A 17,786-nucleotide genomic window follows, 5' to 3' on the forward strand; every position below is an offset into this window, starting at 1 on the left:
CTGTTATCTCTGTTTTTTAACTCAGTGTCTCACCTTGCATACTTTTAAGATTTAACCACTTTATTTTTAAAGTTTCCCTTTCCCTACCTTGCCATCACTTACGCCTTTAAATTAAACAAACAGCTCCAATTAAAATATCACACATATTCCATACAAAATATGCCTACGGCAATCCGAATTGCTTCATTAAAATTGGGGCAGCTGACCCATGGCTTACAGGAGATTGGAACAGAAAGTGTCATTTAAAAGTGGGGAGAGATTCATTTAGATTGTAAACTCTTTAGGGCACTAACTATTTTTTTTTGGTTCTATGTGTCTACAATGCACATTGGGGGGCTCTGACCCTTGATTGGTGGCCTCTTTGTGATGCTCCAATTAAAAATCAGTAACTGAGGTGGGTGTTTAGAGACTAAATCCCCCTGGAGAGTTAAGGCATGATGGTAGAACTCCAGAAATGGAGAGTGGTGTGTTAATTTCAAGTTCACTGTAGAAGCCAAGTTCTACTCTTGGATGTGGGCATGTGAACACAAAGAAGGAGTGTTACTAATGATCAGTTACTAGAGTCCAGGACCACCGGGTCCTAGTCTTGGCTTAGGCACTAATTCACTTTGTGACCTTGGGCAAGTCAAATCTTTGTTTCTGACTTCTCATGATGTTCATACAGCAACACTTACCCGCCACAGAGGGATGTTGTGACCCTTATTTATTTATTAATTATAATTATCATCAATAATTTGTGTTCTGGTCCTGCCTACGAGCACCAGTCATGGACAGGGCCCTATGTGCAGCACCTACCACAAATCACAGCACAAAATGGCAGACTCTGTCCCAAAGAGCTTGTGAAGCTCTGAAGGAATGAAAGGCCTCATATATAAATGTAAAGTCAGCTCCGTGGCAGCTGAAGGCCCCGTAAAATAACTGAATTTTGCCCAGCATTTGGCTACCAGTGGGCAGCCACAGCTACATCTCTCGCTTTCTAGTGGGTTTTTATACCGTGCCTGTCACAGTGCTATCTGGGTGCCTTTACTCAGACATCTAGCTGGGAGGCCCCTAATTTCAAGTGAAGCTCAGTCCCTGATTTGTTTTGAAGTCACAGGCCAGGAAAGTGGGGGACAAGGGGAGAACCTCTATCCAAACAGGCTGCTCTTACTTCGGCCAACAAATGGAGGCAGGCATAAACTGTAGGGCTGCATTCCTTGTTTAATACCAACTTATCAGTGGAAATCTAAAACTATATAATTACTTTTTAAAACTGCAGGTGCATTTAATCTGATGCACACGCCTCCAGGGGCTCCAGGAGTGTTAAACCAAGGTCAGGGGGAGCTTTTCAATAGAGTGGCTGAGATTCTATCTCGACTCCAGTTTGTTAACAGCAATTTGTGCAGCTGATGGCCTGCCACTGTTGCTTTTATTCCCTCCGATGGTCTCCCTCTGGTCCGCAGCTTTCTTGTTTAGCAAGCAGCATTATTGTTTCTGCAAAACGAAGAGAGCAGAATGAATCGGGCAGCTTGCACACAAGACGGGCCAAAAAGCTGTTGTTAAAAAACATATTACAGTCGCTGACATCAGTGTTGTGTTCATTTTCTAAACCACGCACACAACAGCAAGCGCCTAGTAGCTTAGAACTCAGGGTTCATTGAGCAGGTGGCCAAGGCGTTGTTTGAGTGAGGCTCAAGAAAGCGCCCCTGTTTGGCCAAGCACTTTATGTGCTGAAAGTTAACTATATGCTGAAGCCTCACTGAAGTCAATGGGACTTTAGCACATGCACTTAAGTGTTTTGCTGCATAGGGATGGATTGATTTGAAGCAAATGCTTAAGTGATTTCCTGCATTCAAATCTGACTGTGTATTGCAAGACAGGCTGCAGAGGATGTCTACACTGCAAAGAAAAACCTGCGGCACCAAGTCTCAGAATCCAAGTCAATTAACTTAAGCTTGTAGGGCTCGGGCTGTGTGACTAAAACTAGCAATGCAAGTGTTTGAACTGTAGCTGGAATCCAGGCCCTGAAACCCAGCAAGGGGTAAAGCCTCAGAGTCCAGCTCTAACCTGAACCTGAGTGTCTACGCTCCAATTTCACTGTAGCATATTTTGGGGTGACCTGCCCTGCTGGGGGTGGATGAAGACTCTTGTCCCAACAGGGTGGGAAAGAGTTTTGCCAGGTGGGTGGGAACTGATGTACTTGGGACTGAGCTGCTGCACTCAATTACACGTGTTAAGTGTCTAGAGAGACCGCCAACAGCCTGGGCTGGGGAGGGTCTGGGAAGCTGGTGGAGGTGCAGGGTGGCCCAGTAGCTAATTGCTGGATGCATCAGGGAAGGTCAATTCTCAAGTTCATCTTTCAAGTTAGGGGTGGGTGAAGATGGCGTACACCTACATTTCCACTAGCGGAGGATTTTGTAACAGACAAAGGTATTGATGTTGATTTTCAATAAGTCTGGAACACTGGGGAAGTTCCAGGAGATTGAAAGAAAGCTAATGTGCTAATATTTAAAAAAGGCTAAATGGGATGACCCAGGTAATTATAGGCAAGTCAGCTGACATTGATCCTGGGGCAAGATAATGGAGTGGCACATAGGGGACTTGATTAACGAGGAATTAAAGTTGGGCAATGCAATTAATGCCAATCAACATGAGTTTACAGGGAATAGATCCCGTCAAATTAGCTTGATACCTTTTTGGGGGAGATCACAAGGCTTCTGTAAGGAATTTGACTTGGTACCACATGGCATTTTGAGTAAATAACCAGGAAGATGAAAAATTAACATGGCCCACATTAAATGGATTAAAATCTGGCTGACTGATAAGTCTTCAAATGTAATTGATTCATGGGTGTGTTTCTAATTGGGTCCTGCAGGATTTGCTTCTCGGCTGGATGCTATTTAATATTTAGTGATCTAGAAGAAAACATAAAATCATCGCTGATAAAGTTTGCAGATGATGCAAAAATTGGGGGAGTGGTAAATAATGAAGAGGACAAGTGGCTGATCCTGAGTGATCTGGATCCGTAGGTAAGCTGGGTGCAAGCAAGCAATATGTGTTTTAATATGGCTAAATGTATACATCTAGGAACAAAGAATGAAGGCAGTACTTACAGGGAGGGAGTCTCTATCTTGGGAAGCAGGGCCTCTGAAAAAGATTTTGGGGTCATGGTGGACAATCAGCCGGACGTGAGCTCCTACTGCGACACTGTTGCCAGAAGGGCTAAAGCAGTCTTTGGGTGTATAAATGGGAATCTACAGTAGGAGTAGAGAGCTTATTTTGCCTCTATATTTGACACTGGTGTGACAGCAGCTGCAATGCTGTGTCCAGTTCTGGTGTCCACAATTCAAGAAGGATGTTGATAAATTGCAGAGGGTTCAGAGAAGAGCCACAAGAATGATAGAAAGATTAGAAAACCTGCTTTACAATGATACGCTCAAAAAATTAGCTCCTTAAGCTTAACACAGACAAGGTTAAACGGTGACTTAATTACAGTCTTTAACAAATAGGGAACAAATATTGAATAACGGGTACTTTAATCTAGCAGAGAAAGGTCTAACATGCTCCAGTGGCTGGATGTTGAAGCTAGACAAATTCAGCCTGGAAATAAGGTGTACACGTTTAACAACAGCCAGCTGAAAGAAAAGCAGAAGCCACTCCTATAGTTTACACTTTTGGCCATCAGATGTCTTCAGCAGAGATTCCAACAATCCAACTCTTCTCTTGCATCCTCCCGCACTGCCATCTCTACTGTATACATGCTTCTCCCAGATAAAACTCTGCACTAAACGTATTGCATTCACTAATTAGAATAGCAGTTACTACTTAAGTTTAAATTCCAATGTACCAATCAAATTTTATTTCCTAATTGGGCTACATTATCACTAATTAGAATAGCAGTTTTTACTTAATGGATTATATTTAAATTAAGATGCTTCCATCCAATGTTTTTTCCTACTTACATTTTAACTAATTGGCACAGCAATTATTAAGTTAGGTTTAAATTGAAATATATCAGTCTGTTAGGGACTCATATGATAGCACGCCTACAGTCTGTGTAAGACTAAGCAGAATGATTAAGATACAGTCCAGGTAATTAGTTTTGGAATCAAAATAATTTCCTAAGTGTTTGAATAAAAAATTGAGCGTATCACACTCCCTTGGCATGCTACCGAGGAGGAGCTTATTATGGGCTCAATATGAATGTAATATGGATATTATTACTAATCCATGCAGAGAGACTGTGGCCAGTTTTTCAAACAAGAACATTTAGGCCCCAGTTCAGGAAAACATTTCAGACTCATTGAATTAAGGAATAGGATTTAAGCATTTTCAGCTCACGCGTGTACCTTTGGAAAGCTCCCCCACTGACATCAATGGGATGTAAGCATGTGCTTAAGTGCTTGCCTGAATCAGAATGCTTCCTGAATCAAGTTTTCATAGAAAGCCTGTTCCGTGCCCATCTACACTCTCATAGAATCATAGAATATCAGGGTTGGAAGGGACCTCAGGAGGTCATCTAGTCCAACCCCCTGCTCAAGGCAGGACCAACCCCAACTAAATCATCCCAGCCAGGGCTTTGTCAAGCCAGGCCTTAAAAACCTCTAAGGAGGGAGATTCCACCACCTCCCTAGGTGACCCATTCCAGTGCTTCACCATCCTCCTAGTGAAATTTATATTAAAATGTATATTTCTTCTTCATTTATTTACTAACGCCTTAAACCTTTCACCTCTCCGTTACATTTCTACTCGAGTCGGCTGTGACCTCATCGCAGCAGATGCTGTTGCCGTGGCCTTTGCTGTGATGCTACACATAGAGAGCGCTGATGTCACTTCACTGCCAAATGACTTTGCAAAGTGAGAACCTTGTTTAAACAACAGTTTTAGCTAAGAGAGCTACTCTGGGCTTTACAGCCCTGCAGAGGGGGCAGATGGAGCTGCCCCACCCCGGGAAGAGCTTGTGGAGCTGCAGCGCCACTCACACACAGTGAGAGCAGTGATGCTGCAGCTGCACTTAAAGGGTTTCTTGTGCCCTCTCTTCTGCTGCTGCCCAGATGGGCCCAACAGGATCAGGGGACCTTACACCGGACCCTTGCTAGAACGTGCGTCTATTGAGCTCAAATTCACATATAACGGAGTCATGGCCATGGATCCCAAATTTAATTACTTTAATTGCAATTCATTTTAACGCAGTCCAGTGCATGGATCCCAAATCCCATGTTCAAGTGAGGGTCCAGTGTATTACAATCATCTGACCGATAATGTAACCCAAAGGCTACTGCCAATCAGAGTAGAGAGATTAGCATGATTACTTTGGGCCCAGTTCTGCCACTCTTCCTGGGAATTGTTGAGAATTAACTTTGACCCCTAAACACTTTCAGCCAATCAGAGAGCATCAGTGAGAACTAAGCATTGCTCTGGGTTAGCCACAGTACTGCATCCCTGCACATGGATTGGCTGAGGTTCTGTTTCCATAGAACCATTACTGTGTGCTCATACTACAGATCTCACACATGCTCATGCAGGAACACGTGTATAGATTAGCGACACGGACACTTCCATGTAATCAGTTTTGCATATACACCGGGGTGAGCTAATATCTTCCCTGTAATCCAGATCAGGCTCGGTCACATTCTCAGGAGCTGTAGGAGGTTCCTATGGAAACCATGGCTGTTTACTGTAAGTCAATGTGTCTGTATTAATCAGGTTGGAATGAGAGCCATGAGTCAGAATTCGAACACCACTAAGAGGGGAGCAAACACCTAACACCAGGGAAAAGGATTATTATTATTATAATAATCAAATTATAATATTACCAAGCAGCTGAGGTGAGATAGAATGATCAAATATAGGACTGTGCCACGTTAGCTGCCGTCCCTGACATCAGGTGTTGTTTAAAAGAAACCAGCAACAAATACACTGCACAAATTGATCCAAAAACTAAAGTGGAAAAAACAAAAACACTTCACAGAATACGAACCTGCTGAGGAACCTGTAAAAGGGGAGGTGGAAGGTAAACTTTAAAAAAAAAAGCCCCTTAAAGCAGAGAGAGATTTTTAGAAGAACTCAGACCCCAACAGTTTCTATTTAAGCACCTACATGAGTCTGCAGGATGTCAAAAGAGCTCAGCACCCAGTGACTCCCATTTGTCATGAGCTGTTGGGTGCTGGGTCCTTTTGAAAACCTGGCCACTTCACTTGGACGCGGTCCTTTATGTAGGGTCCAGTGCACCTGCTGTCCAGCTGGGTTTATGGGAAGGCAGCCGGGCCTTATAAAGCAGGAGGCTATCCACTGACCTCTGTCAGTCCAGGGAGGTCAGGGTGCTGCTAAAAGAAGCTGTGCAGAGAGCAGGAGACCCTCATGAACCAGAGGGGGTTTTGTCAGCTGACCTCCCTGAGCCTGAGAGCGTGCAAGTGAGATGAAGAAGGTCGAGATCCATCTAGGAAGGGCAGGGAGTGGATGCTGGGAGAAGACTGGGACAAGCAGAGCTCCAGGCCTGGCTGAGGGCACCAGAGCTATGTATGAGCTTTTGTTTTGTGGTGACGGACTTTGAGGATTGTTTTGAACTGTTTGGTATCAAACCAGACCCAAGCTGGGGTGGTGTGAGCCATGAGGAAGCTGGGCTGGAGTTTATTCAGGAGCCCTGAGAGAAGGGGAAACTGAAACAGGTCATGCAGAGCCATCCCTGGTCATGAAGAGGGATTCAGGAGGGTATGCACCCCACTACAGGTGCTTACATGGGAGCTGAGATCTCTTGAAAATCTAGCTCCAATTGTGCATGCTGCTCAAAACTGAGCCCTCTCTGCAGTGTTTAATAATACATGTCAAAGCAAAGAGATTTTGAAAATGAGTTTTTCCCTCTCATACTGACCAAGATCTTAATGTTAGGATTCCACAGCGGTTGGTGTAATCAAACGCTCCAAAGGGGAGAGGAAAGAAAGGGAAAAGTCAACAGCAAAGCACGTTAACCGAGTGAGAAGGATCAGCTTGAGAGGTAGGAGGTGATAAGCCACTCTAGAAATGAACGATTTGAAAGATTGAGCATGTCCTTCATTGTAATGCTGCTATAGACGAGATGGCAGATTGCTGTGTGATTATTCTTAACGTTGAACTATGAGAAGATTTTATCTATTTTCATTCCAATTTACTCTGACTTTGCAAAATAGCTTTTCCCTGAAGTGCATGTTCCCTTTTGCAGCATGATAAGAATTTTAGAGTATAAATAAGTATAAAGAAAGGTTAAAAGTCCAAATTGTAATATTTTCCACCTCTTGTATAACTTCTTGGATCCTTCAAGATTTGGTTTATTTTTGTTTGTTTTTTATAGCTGTTGGCTAAAAGGTTTGGGCCCGCTCTATATTTCATGCACAGGCAAAATTCCCAGGATTGGATCCATAAATTTTTCAAATGCATAACCTTAAAAAAAAAAAGGAAATGAGTATGTGTTTTAATGCCTAGATAGCTGCACATAATATCAGAAGCACCTCTGCACATATCTACGTTCCATCTTCTGGCTTAGTAAGCAATAACAAGATTGGACATCTTGGGGTGGACTCACAGCTGATATAAATCCGTGGAGTTACATTGATTTGAAGCAGCTGAGTCCCTGGACCGCACATTCTGTCCTGGAGGTGACTGCATTTTATTTGTGGATCCCTAAACAAAGTCTAGTCTGTAATTCAGTCAAATTCCCTGATGCTGGCAAGAAGTACTTTTGATAAAATACTGTAACGATACTACAGCTAGTTGGAACATTTCCAATTGACTGACATTTCACTGAAATAGGCTCTTTGGCCACAACTGAAACGTTTCATGTAGAAGTGTTGGGTCTGAAGACATTCTCATCGGGAAGGCTTTTTAAGAGGCAAAAGTCATACTCTGTAGCCTGGTGATTAGGATGCTGGTCTGGGAGGTGGCGGACCCTGATTCAAAGTGAGTGGAATTCAAAAATCTTGCCTCTGAATCAGGCAGTGTCGGGACTTGAACCAGAGTTCTCTATGCCCCAGGCAGTGCCTGGATGAGTAGGTATTACATACAAAGCTCCAGTTTCAATCCAGCACCAGACATTTTTATGTGATTCCATTTTCATAAAAATGCTTAGAAGGTTTTGGTTTCATGCCACTGTAGAACAAAACCAAATTTTGAAATCTTGAAAGTTGCAGTGAAACCAAATTGTGATCTTCCGGCCATCTCCAAATCGTATACTGTACATAAATGGACAGGAAAGCTATGCACGTTTAAAGAGATGGGGGAGTGTAGCTAGGTATAGTTGTGCATTGGTATTAAAGCCATAGGCTTACTCATGGAGTAAACCTCTACTCAGCATCAGTATGGGTGGGAGCATCTATCCTTTAAAGTATTATTTCTGTTCCTTGAAAACTTGAAATGAAAACTAATAAGCAAAGTGTTATTTGCAGCGTATGTTACAAGCAGTTTTAACAAAGCTCTGAAATTTGTTAGCTTAAACACTGTGATCTTGGGCAGAGTTTTGTTTAAACCTGATTCTGCTGGAGAAATAGCCATTTCCCCTTCTGAAACTTCCTCAGTGGAATTCCCCCTCCCCCTTCACTGCATGGAGACTTGACCACAAAGCTCTGTGGGCAATCTCTCCTTTGGAGGTAGTATAATGCAGCCATTTCCTTAGGAATAAGATAGGTAGTTGGACAATCTTCCTGGTAAAGTTAAACATGGGAGGTGTGCAGGGTAAGATTTAGCAAATGAAACTTCAACTTTCACATTTAAATAGCAGTATAGCCATTTTGAATTCTCCTTACCATTGTATCTGTGTGTGCCATCACACATGAGTTTGTCTCTCATTGCCCCTGAAAGGCAGAGATGCGTACCCACATTTTGCAGGTAGGGCACAGAGAGATTAAGCCACTTGCCCAAAGTCAGGGAGCGTGTGGCAGAAGCTGGAATTGAACCCAGGTGGTTAGGGCATGCATAGGGGCCCTTTCTGCTACATCATGCCCATTTTTTAAAGCTTGGGAGGAACCCAGGTAGAGCAAAGAGAGCACATACAGGAAATGTACCACCTGTCCTGGGAGAGAAAAGGTCAGGTTTCAGAAGGGATCTAGTTTCATTGATATCAGGGAGTTTTTAAATGTGAGTGGAGTCCAGACTGCTAGCTCTCAAACGCTGGAGCCCCAATGCTGGCCACTCAGCCTTTGTTCCCAAGATCTCCTTTCTACAACTCTGCCTGCCTGGCGCATCACCCATTGCTAATGAAACAGCACCCGTATACAAGGTCACCTGAAACCGAGAGAGAGGCTATTTTGCAAGCTTTTTGCAATAAGAGCTGGAGGGACTCTCGCCAGCAGGAGCTATAGATGAATGGTGCAGCCTGCATATTTTTGCTGGGATGCTTTCCGCCCTAGCAGTGGACACTATGGGCAACCACTTCCACAGATCATTTATGCTGCTGTGAGGAATAATCTGCTTGTGTGAGATTGTTTAGGGTCGGGCTGGGCTACAGATATACAATAGTGGCACCATGGCCGCGTAATGGGGGCCTTTCTTTGTGGAGTCAGAATTTAGCTTCTAGCTTCCATCCTCTGTGCTCTTGGCAAACAAGCCAGGCATGAGGTAAATCCTCTTTTAGGTTCAGCACCTGGTGTGTGGCATGACGAATGCGGCGAGCAGACGGTCTCTGAGGCACGAACCGTCTCTGTGTTCTGTGTTTGTCCAGGGCCTAGCCCGGCAGGGTCCTGATCAAACAACAGAGCTCCTGGGTGCTACAGGGGCACAATCAGTATCGTGTGCTAAAATGCGAAACAGGCCAATCACCAGCCACCGTACTAAAGATTGGTCAATGATCTGATTCCACCTGAACTGGAACCATGGTCAAAGAGCACTATTAATGTACCGTAAGGATCTCTCAAAATGCAGAGCAACAGCACTGTAGATGTATCTGTTGGATGCTTATAACTGGCCAAACTCTTCGAATCCAGCAGTGCAAAGGGGACAGACAGATGGCTCAGTCAGCTAGGGACTCCCCTTGCACGGGGACCTGGCTCCGTATCACCTGCTCATAGTGCCGCAGGGATCCAGCGCCAGGGATCCCGCTCTGGCAGACTGGGCCTCTGGCAGGCCCCTCCAGCTGGGTTTGGTTGTGTTTTCCATTCACAAGTGGAGCTCAGCACTTTCAGTCTTGCAGATGGAGAGAAAAACACCGTGAAAAGGACAGAAGTGAGAGCAGCCGTGTGCATCTCTGCTCGAACAGGCTCACCCTGCTGAACACACAATAGCTGCCTCTGTGCAGATGCCAGAGTCTTTAGAGACTTAATGGGGTGGCAGAAAGATACCAAATACATAGCTATACACCGGGGCGGGAGGGGAGCACCTCACTGACCCTCCGAGCCACATACAACCAACTTCAGAAGTTCTGCCGGGGCTAAAGCCCCAAGTCTCCGCTCCCTGCTGGGTAGAAGCTAGAGGTGACGTGTAGGGAGGCCCAGGCCACCCCAGATTTTTGCCCTGCTCTGCACAGGCGCCGGCTTCTAAATTTCTCTGGGGGTGCTCAGCCCCAGGCCCCATGCCCATTCTACCCCTTCCTCCAACCTCTCACCCCTGCCCCCCCTCTTCCTGCCCCCATTCCCCCCCATGCCACCCCTACCCCAAGACCCCACCTCTTCCCACCCCACCTATTCCCACCCGTCCTCTTTCCGTCCCCTCCCCCAAGCGTGCCCTGTCCCCGCTCCTCCCACTCCCTCCCAGCGCCTCCTGCACGCCATTGAACATCTGTTCAGCTGGGACCATGGGGAGAGGCAATGGCAAACATCTGGCAAGAGCCGCTGCTTTTGCTGCTGCCTCTTCCCATGGAGGTAAAGCAGCGGCTCCTCTGTGCAGCTCCCAGCTGTTTGCTGCTGCCTCTCCATGCGGCGCTAACACCTGGCAGCTGCAGGGAGGGACCACTAAGGGTAAGAGGGGAGGCACGCTTGGTGGGGCATGACTCAAGCTCTTGGGGGGAACCTTTAAATTGTGCCCGCCCCACTCTCAGCAGGCACCAGTTATCTCTGGCAGAAGCCCCTAGCCCAGGGGTGGGCAAACTACGGCCCGTGGGCCGGATATGGCCCATCAGGGCTTTGGATCCAGCCCGTGGGACTGCCATCCCCATGGCGCCGTGGGCCCTGCGCTGCTCCCAGAAGCAGCCGGCACCATGTCCCTGCAGCCCCTGCGGGGGAGAGGGCTCTGCATGCTACCCTTGCCTGTGAGTACCTTCCCCCGCAGCTCCCATTGGCCAGGAACGGGAAACCACAGCCAATGGGAGCTGCGGGGAAGGTACTCACAGGCGAGGGCAGCACGTGCAACCCTCTTCCACCACCCCCCCAGGGGCCACAGGGATGTAGTGCCGGCTGCTTTCGGGCCCACGCTGCTGCCACCCCGAAGCCGCTCCAGGTAAGCGGGGCCAGGCCGGATCCCGCACCCCAAACCCCTCCTGCACCCCACACCCCAACGACCTGCCCTGAGCCCCCGCCACACCCCTCCTGCACCCCTGCCCTGAGCCCCTTCCTGGACACTGCACCCCATCCCACACCCTGCACTCCCTCGCACACCCCAACCCCTGCCCCAGCCCTACATTCATGGCCCTGCGTGCAATTTCCCCACCCAGATGTGGCCCTTGGACCAAAAAGTTTGCCCACCCCTGCCCTAGCCCCACAACCCTGCTGCAGCGCAGAAGCCCTGAGCTCCCCACTCCCAGTCTGGTACGCAGAGAATGGTGGGGTGGGGGCATGGGGAGCTCCGTGAGCCACCCTTTAACTGTAAAAGAGCCGCGTGGGGCTCGGCCATTCCTGCTCTACACGCTGAACGTTCTCCTCTAATCCCGCTGCTCCTTGTGATCTGTTACTGCAAACGGCTTGTCTGGATAGAAACCAATGCCTCCTATAGCGAGTAAGACAGCAGTGGGGTCTGTGTCTCTCAGTAAGTCGCCGTGGCTGCACAAGGTACTGCATGGTGCAGTGTGTCTGGATGCCAGGAAGGTACGTGCTAGAGGAGGAGAGAGCGAGAGCAACACGTGTGGAAAGGCGTTGGAGGAGCTAACGAATGCATGGCGGGGTTTCAAAAATCTTTTAGCTACAAGCAAAATGGCCAATGAGCCCTTTTCTGACACCACTTCTGGGTGACCCTCACAATTGAGACTTTAAACCGCAGTTCCTTCTTTGGTAAGATTTAAGGGAGGGGAGGAGGTTGTCACAGGAGCCTAAGGCAGTTAGGAGCCAAAATTCAATAGCATTAGGCACCTACTCCCTTTTAGCTCCTTTGAACATTCCAGACTAAAATCCAATTCAGCTGCCAATTGTCTTCAATTGGGGGAGGGGGAGAGACTCAAGCCTGTGCTAAAGGAAGAGAACAGACATGTCCATACAATAATCATATTATTTTAATTGCTCTGATATACATGATAGTTTTTGCTATTGGTTTTGTTCTTTTTCATGGTTTCTGCCTGATCTTTTCTTTAAAGCCAGATTTCCAAGTGGTATCTACGAAAACAAAAGTACTCAAGACCAGGTGCAAGCTGCGATTACTTAGAACAAAAAAACCAACACAATCCCAATTTTGCTGAAGCTAAGAGAAATATAACTTTTGTACGAGAAAGCAGCCCAAGGCAAACATCAGCCAACTCCCAGTCTGAGCAGCAGGTCATAAAGCAAACCCAGAATCTGCACAACTGCAGAAAAACAGAGGGGAATACAACATTCGAACGAGAGATGGGGGGGAAATAACTTTTATACATGTATGACAAGAAAACCACTGAATAAAACAAATTCAACATCACTGCCAGCATGGCTTGTTGCCCAGCAAAATACAAAACAGTGCATGTAGAATGAAAGCAAAGAAAGCCACTGATTTCCAGAACTGGAAGAAATGCAAGATACAGAACAGGTGCAGGGGAGCATCTTGGGGATTTTACCAAACAGCGCTCAGGAAAGGAAAGAAAGTCAGACAGAGAACTTGTGGGAACATGATCAAGCAGAATCAAGTCAGGAAAATAAAAGTAACAACTGCACAATCCCTTCCACCGATAAAGCCCATGGGTCCACAGACCCAACATAAAGCTCGTTTTTTCTCTGTGCTCTGCAAATAGTGGTTGCACGGTATTAAAAGGGGAAAACATTGCTTGAGTCTTTGTCAGCTTTTAAAATAGGCTTATGCACTAATTTCTCTTTCCCACTTGGCTCCTCTTTTATGTATTGTTTTGTCGGTGTTTATTTTAAATCTATACACATTTATAAACATGCATCCTCCTCCCAAAGGAAACAGAAAATGGGTTATTTATATATTGCACAGAAGCCATAGTTTCTGCAGAGCTTTCTTTGCAGGGCGTTGAGCTGTGTCTTGCAATCACATAGCACCCGGATCCTGCAAATATTTACACACATGCTTAACTTGGTGCACTGGGGACAGTTCCAAGCGTTACACACGTGAGCAGCTGTTTGCAAGATCAGGGCTGAGTTATGAAGTTACAATGCTATATAATAATGTCTTCAGGAATCCTTGCTAATTTGAATGAGATTCTTCATATTGAGTAATGATCTGGAACGACAGAGCTCCCAGTGGAAAGACTGTGTGTGCAATTCTGGTCATTAAATCCCAGGTGCTGTTTTGGAGAAGCGGCACAGCATGACAAAAGGATTTGGGGGATTTCAGATGAGAGAGTATATGCTAATTGATTGCAGGGTGAAGTATCTCATTTCTATAGGAGTGATTGTAGAACTGGTTCACATGTTTTTTTTAAATGCCAAAATAATTTTCACTCCATGGGTTTGAAAAGAGAAAGATTTTTCATGTATTTGATTTTTTTTGGCAAGCATTTGTATAGAAAATGTTCGTTGTGGGGGGGGTTTATTTAGACCCCACCCAGCTTTTCTTCCTATCTCCTTAGTTTTGTTTTGCCACTGAAAAGTGAATGTTTCATTGTGGAGGTTTGTGGGTGATGGGGGGCGGGAAATCCTGAATGTTTTGGTTTTTTTGTCGCCCTCCCCCCCCTTTTTTTGGGGGGGGGGGAGAAAAAAATGCTTTGTTTGAAAGGTCTTCGGTATTCTAAATGATTTGTATTAGGAGCGCTTCTGGGGAGTTCCTCTTGGCTTGGTCTTATTAATAATAACCTATAGGTATTATATAGCACGCTTCATCAGCAGATCATAGAATCATAGAATCATAGAATCTCAGGGTTGGAAGGGACCTCAGGAGGTCATCTAGTCCAACCCCCTGCTCAAAGCAGGACAAACCCTAACTAAATCATCCCAGCCAGGGCTTTGTCAAGCCTGACCTTAAAAACCTCTAAGGAAGGAGATTCCACCACCTCCCTAGGTAACCCATTCCAGTTCTTCACCACCCTACTAGTGAAAAAGTTTTTCCTAATATCCAACCTAAACCTCCCCTTCTGCAACTTGAGACCATTACTCCTTGTTCTGTCATCTTCTACCACTGAGAACAGTCTAGATCCATCCTCTTTGGAACCCCCTTTCAGGTAGTTGAAAGCAGCTATCAAATCCCCCCTCATTCTTCTCTTCTGCAGACTAAACAATCCCAGTTCCCTCAGCCTCTCCTCATAAGTCATGTGCTCCAGACCCCTAATCATTTTTGTTGCCCTCCGCTGGACTTTCTCCAATTTATCCATATCCTTCTTGTAGTGTGGGGCCCAAAACTGGACACAGTACTCCAGATAAGGCCTCACCAGTGCTGAGTAGAGGGGAATGATCACATCCCTCGATCTGCTAGAAATGACCCAAAATGCCATTAGCCTTCTTGGCAACAAGGGCACACTGTTGACTCATATTCAGCTTTTCGTCCTCCGTAACCCCTAGGTCCTTTTCTGCAGAACTGCTGCCCAGCCATTCGGTCCCTAGTCTGTAGCAGTGCATGGGATTCTTCCGTCCTAAGTGCAGGACTCTGCACTTGTCCTTGTTGAACCTCATCATATTTCTTTTGGTCCAATCCTCTAATTTGTCTAGGTCCCTCTGTATCCTATCCCTACCCTCCAGCGTATCAACCACTCCTCCCAGTTTAGTGTCATCTGCAAACTTGCTAAGGGTGCAGTCCACACCATCCTCCAGATGGTTAATGAAGATATTGAATAAAACCGGCCCCAGCACCGACCCTTGGGGCACTCCACTTGATACCGGCTGCCAACTAGACATGGAACCATTGATCACTACCCGTTGAGCCCGACCATCTAGCCAGTTTTCTATCCACCTTACCGTCCATTCATTCAGCCCATACTTATTTAACTTGCTGGCAAGAATATTGTGGGAAACTGTATCAAAAGATTTGCTAAAGTCCAGAAATAACACATCCACTGCTTTCCCCTCATCCACAGAGCCGGTTATCTCATCATAGAAGGCAATTAGGTTAGTCAGGCATGACTTGCCCTTGGTGAATCCATGCTGACTGTTCCTGATCACTTTCCCCTCCTTTAAGTGGTTCAGGATTGATTCCTTGAGGACCTGTTCCATGATTTTTCCAGGGACTGAGGTGAGACTGACTGGCCTGTAGTTCCCTGGATCTTCCTTCTTCCCTTTTTTAAAGATGGGCACTACATTAGCCTTTTTCCAGTCATCCGGGACCTCCCCCGATCGCCATGATTTTTCAAAGATAATGGCCAATGGCTCTGCAGTCTCATCGGCCAACTCCTTTAGCACCCTCGGATGCAGTGCTCAACAGTGAAATCCATGGACTTGTGCTCGTCCAGCTTTTCTAAATAGTCCTGAACTACTTCTTTCCCCACAGAGAGCTGGTCACCTCCTCCCCATACCGTGCTGCAGAGTGCAGCTGTCTGGGAGCTGACCTTGTCTGTGAAGACAGAGGCAAAAAAAGCATTGAGTACACTAGCTTTCTCCACATCCTCTGTCACTAGGTTCCCTCCCTCATTCAGCAAGGGGCCCACACTTTCCTTGACTTTCTTCTTGTTGCTAACATACCTGAAGAAACCCTTCTTGCTACTCCTAACATCTCCGGCTAGCTGCAACTCCAAGTGTGATTTGGCCTTCCTAATTTCACTCCTGCATGCCTGAGCAATACTTTTATACTCCTCCCTGGTTATTTGTTCAATCTTCCACTTCTTGTAAGCTGTTTTTTTGTGTTTAAGACGAGCAAGGATTTCACTGTTGAGCCAAGCTGGTCGCCTGCCATATTTACTCAAAGCACTTTAGAGTGGGGGGGTGTTCAGGATCATTATCCCCATTTTACAGATGGGAAAACTGAGGAACAGGGAGGTGCAGTGACTTGAGTTGCCTGAAAACACCCAGCAGGCCAGGGGCTAGAACCTACATCTTCTGCACCCTGTGTGCTAAACCACTCTGCCTCTCATAAATTCTCTGTCCGGTTAGTACTAATACTATATGTAAAGAAGAGTAACTGTGAAACATTTTGCAATGAGGAACTAAGTCCTGAATGGCACTGATGCTGCAAACAGATCTGTGTACATACTGCAGGCAGATGTTCATATCTGGGCCATATTTTTAACTGAAATAAAACCATATTTGGTCCAGCGCAGATATTTCCTCCGAGCTCCATAGGGCCAAAAATTGATGCAGGGTGGGTTTTTTTAACGCTCTCAGGACTAGTCTAACATCTCTCCCATTGGACTCAAGGATAAAACTCCTGGCAACTTCAGTGGGAGACGAATCAGTCTTATGATGAATGCTCTTGAAAATCCCTCCCCCTCAAAAAAAATTAGGGGTTTTAGGACAATGCAAACCTCCCAGAGGTGGGCTGGAGATTTCTTTATCTAAAACACCCCACTGCACAGTGCCAGTCATGCACACTTGTTAGCATAGTCATGAAAGATTTCAAATCAAAGAAGAATGGTTCCTTGAAACCCCCAGAATAACAGCTATGTCTACATTCTCCAAATTTGCCACCAACAGGCTTTCTCACTTTTTGACCAGCACGAATCGATAGTTTCATTGATTTAATGGATTTCTTACAGTAGCACTCCAAAGCCCCATTAAGGACGGCGTCCCATTGTGCGAGGTGCTGTACAAACACTGAGTTGTAGGTGGTCCCTCCCCTGAAGAGCTTACAATCCGAATAGACCCGACGGACACAGGGTGAAGAAGGGGTAGAATACACAAGCAGAATGCACGCTGGCCTGGCAGCAAACGGCAGGTTAGTTCCATGATTTTGGATGGGTTTAGTTAGAATAGGATCAGCTAAATGGAAAGAAAAGGGGAGGGAGACAGGGCAGGGGGGAAGAAGGGCGAGAAGCGGTGGTGAATTGGCTGTGGCCATGTCCACACTACGAGCTGGGAGCGTGAATCCTAGCTCATGTGCACATACTCGCCCTGACTCAATAAGAGCTAGCGGGAGTATGACTAATGCTGTTGTTAAGGGGAGTGGCAGCAGAGGCCGCGTCTAGTATGTACCCAGAGGGTCCAGCGGTTGCCAGGCGTACGCTACTATTTGTACTCGGTCTCACTGAGCTAGTGCGAGTAGGTGTACATGATCTGGGAATGGTGCCCCTAGCTCCGAGCCCAGCCGTAGCCTCTGAGCAATGGGAGCGGGAGAGTTCGAGCAAACAGCCAATCAGCCCAGGGTGGGGCAAGTCCCGTCACCACTGTGGAAAGGTCACCCAGGGTATGTCTACACTGCGTTAAAAACCAAGGCTCGCTCACGTCAGCTGTGTCAGGTTTGCGGGCCTTGGGCTGAGGGGCTGTTTAATTGCAGTGGGGTGTGTGTGTGCCTGAGCTTGGGCTGCAGCCCGAGCCAGAACATCTACACAGCAATTAAACAGCCCCTTAGCCCGAGTCTGCTGGTACAGGCCAGCCATGGGTGTCTAATTGCAATGTAGACATAGCCGCAAT

General features: G+C 46.4%; 1 long non-coding RNA gene across 3 annotated transcripts in view; it reads left to right on the top strand.

The window, feature by feature from the left end:
* LOC120406695 overlaps positions 1-17,786 on the top strand; it is a 71,153-nt gene that overhangs the window by 27,590 nt on the left and 25,777 nt on the right. Inside the window, exons 3-5 of one of the 3 annotated variants that reach the window (XR_005599486.1) lie at positions 2,855-3,008; positions 6,868-6,973; positions 12,443-13,007. This is a non-coding gene — a long non-coding RNA (uncharacterized LOC120406695). Of the gene's footprint in view, positions 1-2,854; positions 3,009-6,867; positions 6,974-12,442; positions 13,008-17,786 lie in introns of those variants that run through there. The other 2 variants (XR_005599487.1, XR_005599488.1) reach the window with 2 other exon arrangements.

The sequence above is a fragment of the Mauremys reevesii genome, linkage group 5, assembly GCF_016161935.1.
Source record: "Mauremys reevesii isolate NIE-2019 linkage group 5, ASM1616193v1, whole genome shotgun sequence".
In the NCBI taxonomy this organism is placed as follows: domain Eukaryota; kingdom Metazoa; phylum Chordata; order Testudines; family Geoemydidae; genus Mauremys; species Mauremys reevesii.